General features: G+C 41.7%; 1 long non-coding RNA gene across 1 annotated transcript in view; it reads right to left on the bottom strand.

The window, feature by feature from the left end:
* Positions 1–3,166: 3,166 nt before the first annotated feature.
* The window catches only part of LOC148057248 (uncharacterized), a 71,304-nt gene continuing 61,206 nt past the window's right edge, over positions 3,167–13,264 (bottom strand). The window contains exons 3-4 of the long non-coding RNA XR_015702226.1: positions 6,795–6,935; positions 3,167–5,020 (exon numbers count right to left, since the gene is read on the bottom strand). This is a non-coding gene — a long non-coding RNA (uncharacterized LOC148057248). The remainder of the gene's footprint in view (positions 5,021–6,794; positions 6,936–13,264) is intronic.

Genomic DNA, 13,264 nt, shown 5'->3' with positions numbered 1-13,264 from the left:
AAATACATAGAAACTGCTGCTCTGTTTTTTTTTTCCCTGTGAATTCTTTTAAATCATTTTGATCTGCATCCAGAGGAGTTTATGGAGGCACAAAACAGTGCACGTGGAACAGCAGGCAAGAATGTGGAGTGAATACTAATGCACTCAAACACCCTCCCCCAAGCTCTCTAAGCCTGAAAAATCCTTCTGCAGCATAGCCACCAGTTCCTGTAGGGCTTGCTTATATCCTCATGGAGGAAAGTCCTTTAGTATTTAATAGAAAATTATTATCTTTTTATACACTTTTTGAGCTGTTAGATTTTAATACAAAATTATAACCTTGCCATATAGTAGTTTGGGAAAAAAAGCCCTACAGACTATCATGAATAAATTCTAAAAGGTTTTTAGGGCAGATTTTGCTGGAGAATAATACTTTTTTATAGTACCTGCCTGAATACCTCTTGTTAAATACAATGGGATTTCTTCACAATAGCAGAATCTTGAACTAAATAGATTTCTACATATAAATTTACCAGGACAAATTTTGGCCTGTTAGTGCAAGAGGAGAACAGAAAGGGGCCACCTGTGAAAAACAGAAGAAAACTGAGAAAATAGAAAATTGACTTTTTCCCCCCTGAAATATAACATCAGTTCTGGAAGCCTAAATACTTAAATTATTTAAACCTATTCTGCACAAAATGCCACAAAAGGCCTTTCTTTTTCTTCTAATTTCAAAGGCCTAATTGCAATCTGACAAACAACCCAGAGATGCCAACTGAAGTCAGTGAGGTGCACAGGACCCAGTTTGGGGCCAGGCTGGTATCAGAACATTTTTTTTCCACTAAAGCATTAATTTTGTGAAAGGGACCATGTGATGTCTGGCCTGCAATAGCAGAAGACTGCAATCAGTTACATCCCCTTTTCTGCTACCCTCCGCCTCAATATTTCTTATAAATTGGGGGTTCATTTTTCCTCCCATTTTGCCTATAAAATGATTTTACATTTTCAGAGTGGAAATACATTTAGGTAGCCGCCCAGAAGGACAGACATAAAATTTCAGCATAAATGCACGTTGGATGCCTCTCTTCCGCATAGACTTGAGCAACTCCAAGGACAAAGCGGCTGCTGTTCCTACTCACACGCGGAGTTTGAAGTTGCAAAGGGATGAAAAGCATCATAGTTCCATAACTAAACGCAACAAATTTACTATTTATAAACCTTGCATGTGGGTGGCATGGTCTGTTTGCAAATGTTTGCTAAATTGAATGTTCGGCCTTGTGCCCACGGGGACTGGGACTGCCTGGGAGGATGGACGTAAAAGGAGAAGGGAGAAATTGCACATTACTTCCCCAAGGCCATTTCTCCACAAAAGGACGGGGGGCCCAGTGTAAGGCTCTTGAAAGAGCTGACTTCAGTTCTCCGGCGTGGCACTGCCTCACTCACGCACTCCCAGCAAGGCATCCACAGTGATCTCCAAGTTATTTTGGCTCTGCAAGCAGAGATGGGATCTGACTATCTTGCAAGATGGAGCCTGTCATTTATTTTTGCCTTGTTTTTTTATTGTGTTTGGGTAAAAAGCCATAAACTGGGATTGCTAACAGATTAATACCTCAAATTGGGATGCAGTTGGATTCTCCAGCGAGAAGAGCTATATAATTACCTTGGGTAGGTAACTAAGAAGTGGTGCTGACAGGCCTTGGCATTTAGTGCGCTGACTGTGACAATGGAAAGATTTATTCAAAACTACTGCGCCAATTAGAGTCCGTATTTTATTTCACTGCAATATGCTTCTTGGTGTTTTGCTTTGTAGCTTATTTAGCAAAATAAGCTCCCTGTTGAATACATCAGCTGACTGTTAAAATGAGTCAAAATCCATGGCCTTCCACAACAGCACTGCACAGAAAAGAGAAAAGCAAACTGAAGCCAGACATGCAGACGAGAAAGGTGGCGAAGGAGATTCATCAGCCACTCTGGCAACAGCAAAAGCCAGACAGTGGCGGTGATCTCTCCATCTCCTCTCTCCCTACCATGTGGTGGTAGGGGCTGGATTCAACGAGAAGGGGAGGGTGAATCCGTGCATTTGGAGCAGAACCCAGATCAAGGACCTCTGAGCACTCTTGACTGGATTTCCAGTGCCCCACACTGAAGAGCTGGTTTTTTTCTACGCCTTATCTCCACCTCATCTTCAAGCAGCCTTCCTGCCTTTCCCTCCCCTCACCCCTCCCTCCCCAACATTACCCCATCTTCCACCCAAAAAGGAAGAGGCACAAAGTTATTGTGTTGCTTGCTGCTACTACCTTATTCATTTTCCTTGCATGTTGTGACATTTCTTTTGGGGCCTGTCTTGACTATTTGCATGTTATATTTCCCTGTTTTACACTGCTCACAATGGGACTGTGGCCTCTTGAATGTTACCCAAATAAACAAGAATAAGATAAGGTCAAGCATGAGGCAGTGGCATCCCACACAGCAATTAAGAGCAGCAGGCGTTATCTCAGACATCAAATCAAAAGAGGTGAGACTCAAATAATGTGCGGGCCCCCCCACACCAGCTAGTTTCATTGTATGCCAGGCCCTCGTTCCTGAGATATGTAAGCACATGTTGAGCCCTAAGTGTGTCAGGAGCCCACTGCTTTGAACAGGGTTACTCACACTATGAAGTACCTTCTTGAACTGGAGCTTCAGTATTGAACTGAACAGCAGAGAAAAAAGCTTTTAAGATCCATTGAAAAAGTGCTAATTCAAACCCCATGTAAAATGTGGGCTAGTCTGAACCAACTACATCATTTCTCAAAAAAAATATACAGCTGTCTTGGCAAAGCTCACTTGTTATTGAATTCATTTTTATACTGCAAGTTACGGGAAATTAAATAATACCTCACATTTTTCTTTGTTATGGAAACAATGTGAAAATATTTCAAGTTAACAACTGCTAACACCCTTTAGTAGTCTTCAAAACATAACTAGCAAATTAACATTTTTATTTATGATGGTCCTAATTAAAAATCACAGATAGACACAACTTCTTTCTCCCGCCAAAAATGGGAAACCTTTTTAAGTAGTGCATATCAATGAAAGAAAATACAACTAGATATAGATCAAATAACATCTATATGCAAGCAGATATGGATCAAATAACATTTTTATTTCTTTTACAGCCAACCCTCGTGGAGGTCCTTTGCTTTCTCACATGCTGGATGGTTGCTTGGGGCATGTCACTCTTTCTGAGCCGTGTACGTTTGTCCACCGTTGCATTTGTCCCAATGACTTTTCTGTGAAATCACGGTTTGTGGTACCTCCTAAGGGTATTCACAGTGAAAACTTTGTGCATCATTTTAAGGGTGTTGAAATGACTGAAATACAGTGAATAAGAGACATACAGGAATTTCCCTCACCAGCAGGAGATGAAGTAAACAAATAAGAAAACACAATTTCATCACAAACCCGCGGAGGTCGGAGTTGGGTCACCATGTCAAGCAGTATAGAAAGAATAGCTTGGTTTCCATGTTCATTAAATACTCCTCTCTGCTGAAACTGCAAGCAAGAATGCTAATTAGCACTTGCCACTACATTGGACTGACATTGTGAGATGTCTACATATTCATCTGGCTAAAAATCTGTAGTTTCTTGTGACCTAAGTTATTTCTGAAGCAATTATTTGGAGGTAAACAATTCTGCTTCCTCTTTTCAAAACCTCTTTCTCCATCTTAAGCTGTTCTAATTTTGCAAAAAATGCACAGATAATTCTTCTAAAAACCCAGGTCATTTATTGCTACAATAATGTATTGCATGTTGCTCAAAGGATCACATGAGAGCTGTAAAATTTTGCACTGGAGCTATTGTATTGGCTAGATTAATCGCATCGGCCAGACTAAAGGACTCCAGAGCCAGAGAGGTCGTTTTGCTTAGCAAACCTGTCCGCTTGTGTAATACAGATGATGCAAATGCTCTGAGCTGACTTAGAGAAGATCATGTGGAAATACATCCCATTTTGATTGTAAAATCACGCCCTGAAACCTTAAGGTGTTGTTCCACTGATTAATTACTAACAGCATAAAAAAGAGTGTGTCTTATCTTGTTTGCATAAATACAGCATCAACTTCTCTTTTATGCCATGCAGTTCACAGAACTGCGCTACCTCAGTATTGAACCCAGCAGCTTTTGTCCGCTTTTTCCAAAAAGACATCTAGTCTGTATTCAAAAACATCAAGAAGTGGAGAATACACCAGTATTCTTGGTATTTTGTTCCAATGGTTAACCACCACCAAAATTATTTCCTGACTGTTTATTTTCAGTATCTTCTGATTTAAATTATGCAGGCAGTTCTTCCTGATGTCATTTTGAACAACTGAAGCCTCAGTCCAACACCTATTTAAATCAAGGGAAACATTCCTATTGATTACAAAGAATATTGAACCAAGCTCTGAATTATATATAACACTTCTCTGTGGTTTATGAGATGAATGTTAAAGAAAGTCTCTCTTAATTTTCTAGCAGAAAGAGAGCATGAATGATAGAGAGAATGCTGCCCTCTCATGGTTTTATGGATGTGTTCTCATAACATATTAAAAATACAAAAATAATATTTTTAGGCTGCTACATGCTGATCTGTTCTCTTTTACATATTGCATTGAAAGGCAAACTTGTAACAGGCATCACTCCTGCCACGATAAATGATATAAAAGCACTGAAAACACAGCCCATTAATGGCAGACATGGAGGTAATGAAGCACAAGGAGGAAGGGACAAGCTTAGAATCACTGTTTCCAACCAGCTTTGTAAGCTGAAGCTGACAGGGATGCAGCTGGGTACTCATTTTGTTCCCCCTGCCTGAAACTGTAGAACCTCACATGTTCCCAGGACGAGGAGGCATCCGTTCTCCAGGTGAACTGTTTCACACGCCATGCTTTCCCTGCTGGAGAAGTCCCGGGCGCCACTGAGCAGGAGGTACAGGAAGAACTTCTCTAGTTTAAGAGCAAGTCAGTTCAGCAGTGTGCACCCAAATTAATGGAATCTTTTTCCCCTCCAAATGAGTAATTGCCTGTGCATGCATAAAGGAACAGAAAAAGGTACAAAATGACTGCAAGCAAATCAGGCTTTCCTACACATCCTTGGTAGCTGTGGAGCAGTATGGAACGTACCCAGCGTCATACCCACTGTATGCAGGGCCCAGGGCAGCCACATACTAACCACAAGATCAGAGCTGACATTGGCCTTCTGTGCCCTCCATGTGCACTCTCTGCCCAGTTGATAATTTGACCTTTATTGTCTTCATGACCAGTTAAAATTTTACAATGAAAAACATGACATCAAAGGAGAAGACCCCATGTGGTGATCTCCCTGGAAAAGGATTCCTGCAGCCTATTCAAAGAAGCCTTCTATTTTTTGGTAAGAGCTGGATATCATACCGTATAACCTCAGACCATGAGCTCAGTCATGTCCCACATTCTGCAGAGTCCTTCATGTGCAAAACCATGAAAGAAACCACATCAAGATGTGCAGACCATTGAAATCTTCAAGTAAACATTACCCACATTTATCTATCACTTCCTTAGTAGGAATAACCAAATTCTATCTTGACTAACCGCTAAAATATGTTGAATTAGAAAAAAAATGCATAAAATAACTAGTTATATTTAAACAATTCATAGGCCAGAATAGACCATTAGGTCATGTAGTCTTGTCTTCTGCATAACACGAGTCATTGAATTTCACCTCATTACTGCCAATAAGTTATGTTTGACTATAACATAATCCTCCAGGAAAGCACTGGTGTGAAAATGTCAAGAAAGAGAATTTCTCTCTTCCTTTGGCAGTTTGTGAAGGTTAAATCTCTCTCATTCTTAAGTGTTTGCATATTTCTCCTTCACTTCTCACTGGAAGGTATCTGTCTGTCTGTCAGTCATCATTTTATAGCCTCGTTGACAAAGTAGATCTTAATTTTACAGATGGATCTTCCCAACAGGTGTTACTCAGAGGATTTTTTTTTTAATGGAGACTTTCCAAAGAAAATAATGGCTTCATCTCCACAATGGTATTTCTTAATAGTTATGGGTGTAGTCACGACAACGTAATGTAAAATAAGCTTCTGTTCCAATGTGGGGTGGTACACTCCTGAAATTATCGTACTGAAAGGGGAACTTCACCCTTAACACATTGTGAATTATATGACTTGACTTACCCATTTTCTCAAAAGAGCACTGGGAAGTTTCAGTCTGGCCATACGAAGGCTAAAAAATGTCTTGGATACCAAATGTGAGTATTCAACACATTCCAAAGTACTTTATTTCGGGGCAGGTTATAACGCTGTAATGGGGTGAATGGCAGCAGAGTAATTCTGGTTTCCACTTGGTCTCAGGGAGGAAAACCTTCTATTGCTTCTCTCACAGTCAACCAGATACATCCGTCTGAGCACAGATTGGATTTTACTGTTCTTGAGTGTCCTAGAGAAAGTGAGAGTCCAGGCTTCCCCAGTTACTTGTCTCTGTCTCTCCCTGGTGCCAGCATCGTATGTTATGCTAAGCAATTTTAAAATGTCAGAATAAAGGTAGATTAAAAATATACTGTAAATGTTTTTTTCTCCTCCATTTCTCTGTAACAGTTTTCTGAGCTTCAAGAGTCAACTCACACATAAAACCATATTCAAAAGATCATTTGGACATATCCTTGTGTCCCTTCTCAAATCAATTGCATCAGAAAAAAACAGGACAAGAAAAGCTTATGACTCTTAATATTGCTGTATAGACCAAAACAGGGTAAATATCTGCTTGGTACATGTCTACACAAGAAGATTCAGACTGGCTAAGCAAGCTTACCTCTTTAATCCCTCTCAAGAGACTCAAGTGGAATAGGTGTCTGGCAAAGTTATCAGATAAGGCCCACTTCGGGGAAGATCACAGACCTCAAATGTCCGTTCCATGAAGAGATCTGATGGTGGCAAATGGAAAGAGATGCACCTGTAGAAAATCCACAAATCCAAAGGGAAGTCTTCACAGATTTGCATCCTCTCTGATCCGTATGATGGTGTAAGAGGCTTGTGACTCATTCAGACACGCAGCTTGCTAACAAGGCTATCTGGTTACCCATGTACTCCGGGTTGAAATTATAAATCTTTCCCTAATAGAGGGTTACACTGAAATATGACCAGTTTGCATTTCTCATACTACATTGAAAATGCATATTTGATGATGCAAGTTAAATAATGTTTGTCAAAAACTACCCTGGCATTTTGATTTACCCAGTCTGCTGGTAAATGTTCTTTCTTCCTCTCCACAGCTATGCTAAATACAGCATGGCACATTTTATATATTCAGGCTTGGAAAGCATTTAATTCTTTACATCATGCATCTTCAGAGTCTTAACCAGAAATATACCTTATCAAATACCTATATTTATGCCAGTGGCTAAACCTAATGTTACAGGGAGCTGCTTCAGAAGATCGTGCAATCCTAGCAAATGATACGCAAGCTCTGTAGCCTGAAGCTTTAGAGAAGTGTCTGACGGGCAATATTACAGACTCTCCAACTTCCAGCATTATGTGTAGCTAGGCACGACTGCTATTACCAAAACCCAAGCTGATAAGGAGAATAAATGATGTTGCTCCAGAACATATTTTCAGTCAGTATCATCACAGGCCAATAAAGTTTTGGGTCTGTTGCTCTGGAGGACACACAGCTACCCCTGAAGGGGCTGAAGGGTAGGTGCCATGGAGCGATCCACCGCTGTACACGAACGTAAGCTCTGCGCTAAAAGGAATGAAGAATGGGAAATGGCATTTACTCGTAGTTATCTTTGGGTGCACTGAGCCCCACTTTTCCCTCACTCTTGAGCATGGTTAGGTGCCAGATAGCCCGCGGTGGAGCCTGCATGCCAGTTGTACTAGACTCAGGTCCTCTCACTGTATTTCAGAGTTGCTGCTTTTTTCTGTGGAAATCTGTTTACTAAAAGAGCTGTGCAGCTAAAACAGCTCCAGAGCTGCAAACTAGAGACTTACCATCTCCTTTACATCTGTTTTGTATTATCTGTGCCTTGGGCTTGTTTTTCACCCATACCTCATCCTGCCTTGCTAGTATGGATAAAGAAGATGATGACTACAGAGATTACAAGATTTTTATTGAGAATCCCTCAAGGGTCATTTTGAGCATTTTTGTAGCTATTTATCTACTCAAAACAAAAACCAAATGGACAAATGAAAGAGAGAGGAGTGAAACATTATGTAAAGAAAGGACTGAAAGAACTGAGATGACTTGGTCTGGAGAAGGGGACAAGTCTTCTAAAAAAAGTTAAAAGTAACAGCAAAATTAGTCGTTCTCTACCCCTATTGAGCAGAGAAGAGGAAGAAATCGAGTTAAAAGACAGCAAGAGAGATGTAGGCTCCATTCTGGAAAAATACTTTCTGCTTGGAAGACAGTTAAACACTGGAAGAGATTGTGTGCAGAAGCTTTGGCTTCAGTGTCATTAGGGTTGTATAAGGAGAGGTTAGATAAACCTTTGTCAGCTACAGCTGATTTTATCTGGAGACAGCAGAAGGTCTCCACTGGCTTCTCAGGGTCCTTTCTAGGGAGCAGCTGCAGTCCTGCACAAACTCTGTCAACTTCTGCTCCCCATCAACTGACGCTGAAATCACAAGAGCTGCAGTAGGTATGAAAGCCTCAGCAAAGACCCAAGGCAACATTTCCGAAAGGTTGAGGGAGAGGCTTTCCAAGTACACCTGAAGACTTTAGGCCTATTATACCCACTGCCACCACACTGGGAGAGAGGGTTCGCAGAGGTGGAAGGATGAAGTCATGTGGTTAGAGGACATTTGCTGTTCGATGTTTACACCAGCAGGCAGGAAACCAAGTTAATGACCTCTTGGCAGAGTTACCAGGGGAGAGCTTTTTATTTATCATTCATATAGACATATTGCTGTTTTCTCCTGCTGAGACTGTGTGCCTTTTCCTCCGAATACAGTTCCACCAGTCTCCTATAAATTCTTGTACTGGGCGGCAAAGATGTGTTGTGTGTTAGGGGCACATCAGGAGAGCACGCAGTCTGCAAGAGAACTTGAGCTGGGGATGTTGGTTTCAAAAGGAGATCCACCCAGGAGCTATTTAAACCTGTCTCTTGTTTTTGCCAGTAACACCAGGAAGAAGGCTTACACATATAAAATCACTTTCTGCTAATACTGGCCAGAGGCCTTTTTCAGGAAACAGAGAAGAAAAATCTCTCCTAGTAGAGCTTCTTTTCCTGTCTCCCTGATAGTGCTTGCCTAGCAGGCCTAAGAAGCAGTAAGCAGGCGCAGAACGGATTTGAAATGCTTGATTAGATATGGGGGAAGTAGCAAGGCTCAGATTTTCAAGGAGCTCAAAGTGCAGGGCTGAGTTTGGGGTCTGTTCTCCACAAGAAAGTGGGGGAGGTATTAATGCCAACCAGGTGAGGAAGCGCAGGGGAACACCCCTATGGACTCTTATCACTATAAAATTAATGTATATTCACTTAAATCCTTTCAGCAGCTTTGCAATGGCAGGGGAGCATCTTCTAATAGACCATTTGTTCAGGGGAGGCCTTGAGAGGCTGAGAGAAACCCAGGTGCGCATCTGGAACAATAATCTTGCCCCTGGCTACACCAATCCCTTCTGGGGAACCAGGAAGCAAGTTCAAGGATGGCTGATGCTCCTAAATACACCAGAGTGCTTTTACCTAAGCAAGGGGCATGCTCTGCCCGTCCCAGGGGCAGTATCAGGTACGAAACTTCCCAGCAGTCCTGTAGCGTCTGTCATTCTTAGCCGCCAGTCAATTTTTCTAGTGGGCCTTTTCATCTTTTCCAAGTGCTTTAAAGCAAGACTCAGCCTTTTGTTGAAGTCAGACGTCCCTTCCAACCATTTCTAGGATTTATCTCATGTGCGCTGCAGACGTGCTGTAGGCTCTGCTCCAAATCATGTTTCAAGGACCATTTGTTTTAGTCATTTCTGGGTTAGTCTGTACCTCCCAGCACAGCCTAGTCCAGGCACTTGCTCTCCCAACACAAAAGCGACTCACTGTGCCAAGACACTGTCGTCTCCACCCCTTCTCTCCTGGGTGAACTCACTGTCCCCAAATCATTTAATCTTCCCACTTGGCTGCAGGATAGCAGCTGCCTCTTCCAATGAAACTAAAGCCACTGGCAACCAAACCTTCATTCCTGGGAGAAACACCAAGAACAGTCCATCCGTCTGTTTCTTGATCTTTTGAGGCTGTTTCTACCAAACAGTCAGAGATGGGAGATGGAAGGAAATGTCCTCTTCAGTCACAGGAAATTTAGGGGGCAGGCTTGAGGAGAGAAGTAACTCAGGGAGGGAAACAATTAAACATAAAACAATTGAATGAAATGACACGAAATCAAATCAAATCAAATCAAATCAGACGTTCAGTGCTAGAATCTGAGTGGCATTTATGAGTGTACAGGAAAATACTAGTGTCCGTGTGGTCTCAATGTTTTGTGATTGCAGTAAAGCTAATATGGATTCAGTCCGATCTCTAAAATCCTGCCACGGCATGTTATTGCTAATTCTTGAAGATTAAAGCAGCCTCTGGCTCTCTCTCAGTGGCCCAGTATGTATTGCAGGCTGCCAGAAAATAAACAAGCAGTATTAATTGCCCTCTGCAGTGGTGTTTCTTCCAAGAATGGCTGGCAGTATCGCTGTAGCCATTGCAAGTTCTCGCCAATGGCCACAACTAAGAAGTGGATGGGTAATTGTGGCCCCTTTTTTCTTGTTTCCTACATTTGCCATAGGTATATCATACCACAGTGAATTTGGTATTAAAGATATTAAGACTGCACCATGTCAAATGTTCCTCTTCAGACATTCATCATCTACAAGAGAAGTATTGAACAAGGTACCCAAGGTTAAACTTTGCAGTAACTGGCAGGGATTTAAATTCATTAAACAGTGGAATTCACACTGGAATCACAACAGCCTTCTCCTTTCTTGGGCAAAGTTCTGACTGATGACAGAGTTTTCCAGTAAAGAAACTCAATGGCCCTTCAATCTTTCCAGTTGAAGACTCTCTTAATTGCGAATCAGCGTAGAGCTGCATTCCATGGAACTGGAGAAACAAATAAATACAAATGATGCATTCCACTCCATTTTAAGAGGGTTTTTTTTTCCTTTTTGTTTGTGTTTTTTTTTTCCTTTTAAATCAGTGTAGATATCAGCTCAGATACAAGTTCTCCGCTTTCCCAGTATTCTCCATAATACATTCCTTACAGGAAAACCCTAAGTGTGGTCTTGGATTCAGACTTTTTTATGCTTGTGCTCTTTCCAATACTCAGGGGAAATAACACATTTCCAAAGCTCCTTCAATATTTATATTTTAGAGGTAATAACTTCTGTATGAGATCATTGCACACACACAGCCTTTTCGCTTTGAGGCTATTCATGTAAGTTATAATAAAGACGACATGGTTTGCAAACTGCATTGTTTCCAGACCCAATGGTTATAATTGCTCACGCTTTGGTTAGTACTTTACATATGCTTTCTCTGATCTTTAGATGAAGCGGCAAGAGGATGCATCAGGTGGTGTTGACATAATTTTATGATGACAGAAGAAGGGAGGCTTGCAAATGAGATCTGACAGCTCTGAGAAGTTATGTGGGCAGAAGGAAGAATATGGATCAGAGTATTGCATTTCCATTGCATTTTATTTAAAATGTAAGGAAGAAAAAAGAAACTGCTGAGACACCTAAGCTGTTAATCATTGCCGACTACAGCACATGCAAAAGTATAAAAACACTACTTTGCATTAGATTAAAAAAAAAGGTGCAGCATTTCTGCAATGTAACTGATCAGGCTGAGTAAATAACTCATACGTACAATATACTTAAGAAACTAGTGTTCAGTACGTTCTGTGAGAAGGAACAGCATTACCTTATTATATTCTGCTTACGAGATACCTGTATATTCTGGAAAAATGTTTGCAGGCCCTGTTCCTGCGAATTTGAGCCTAATGATATTTAATAGCTGCCTGAGGGGGACAACAGGGGACAACAGACGCTGCAGATCTGATCAGCTCATTTCCTGGTCCTTAGGCTCTGGGTTTGCCTGTGCTAGTTTCTTGTCATTACCACTGGAGCTAGGATTTGAGCCGAGGGAATTTCTGGAATTCCGTGTTCATGAGTTATGTACACACTCTCTTTGCTTTTCGGTAGTATGTCCTTTTCCTGATTCATGGCTTAAGACCAGTGGTCTAAGTAGAGAGAGGAAAAAAAGGAGGGTGTCAGTCCAGCCTCAGGAGGAGCTGCTGCCTCATACAAACATAGCAAGGCAATGGCTCCCAGCTCTGACCATATTCCTCTCATAGCTGAGCATGTTCTGGCTTTGGAGAAGAGGATGGAGATCCAGCACACTGGACATCACTGGCGGGACCGCAGAAGCACTGCTTTGCTCAGCCATACCCTGCCTCTGTGCAGAGCGGCCAGCCCGGCTGAGCCCGCGCCGGTGCTCAGAGCGCAGCCTGGAAGCCTTTGACGGCCATGCCATTCATTCAAGCAACGGCAGCATGCCATGCTTCTACGGACTTGGAGCACTGCTTGGGAAGATTATTCACTGCAGGAGTGGCATGAGGATATTTGTGGCAGCAACTGCTTTAAGCACTTGTTATTTATAATGAGGGCACTGCAGGAGGGCAGCCTCGGGCTTCCTTGCAGCTGGAGTTTTCTCCAACAGGAGAAATGAATCTCCTAAGTCAGAGGAAATGGTTTCTGGTTTCTGTTAGTTTGAATCTCAAACTCGAGTTTTTAAAGAGAGTTACCTAAAATGTTCTGCTGTGAAGAGTCAAGTTCTCATACAGATGTTCACCCTTTTCCTTTCCCCACTAATTTTTGTAGATAAACCATTGCTTACAAGAGCAGGCAACCAGAAGGTATGTTACAAGTCCTGCCTTGTCTAGATTGTTTATCATAATGGAGTCAGTAGGTACTGGCAGATCCTCAGATGCCCCAAGGCTCTTCTTCTCTTAGAATTGTTAGGTTTTTTCCCTTTTCCCTCCCAGTGATACAATGGTTGTATTATCGGACGAGGACTCAAAGGTTTCTTGCTGCAACATTTTCTCTATATGACCTTGGGGAACGTAAGGAAGCGCTGAGTCACCAAATAACTCTTCTATTACTATTGAGGAAAAAACCAAAGACAAATCCAAACTTTCCTTCTCCCAGATTTAATGAAATTAGGCAAAGGACGACTTTATTCAGGTTCTTATCAGGTCAAGAAAGACTTTTGGTTGGCCTGGTTTGGGAATGGAGCTAAAGGGATTAAAGTAGAATGC

The sequence above is a fragment of the Nipponia nippon genome, unplaced genomic scaffold, assembly GCF_047370975.1.
Source record: "Nipponia nippon isolate SJK-2023a ecotype South Korea unplaced genomic scaffold, ASM4737097v1 scaffold_1, whole genome shotgun sequence".
Lineage (NCBI taxonomy): Eukaryota > Metazoa > Chordata > Aves > Pelecaniformes > Threskiornithidae > Nipponia > Nipponia nippon.
The sequence above is the reverse complement of the archived record's forward strand: the minus strand, read 5'-3'. Positions and strand labels throughout refer to the sequence as shown.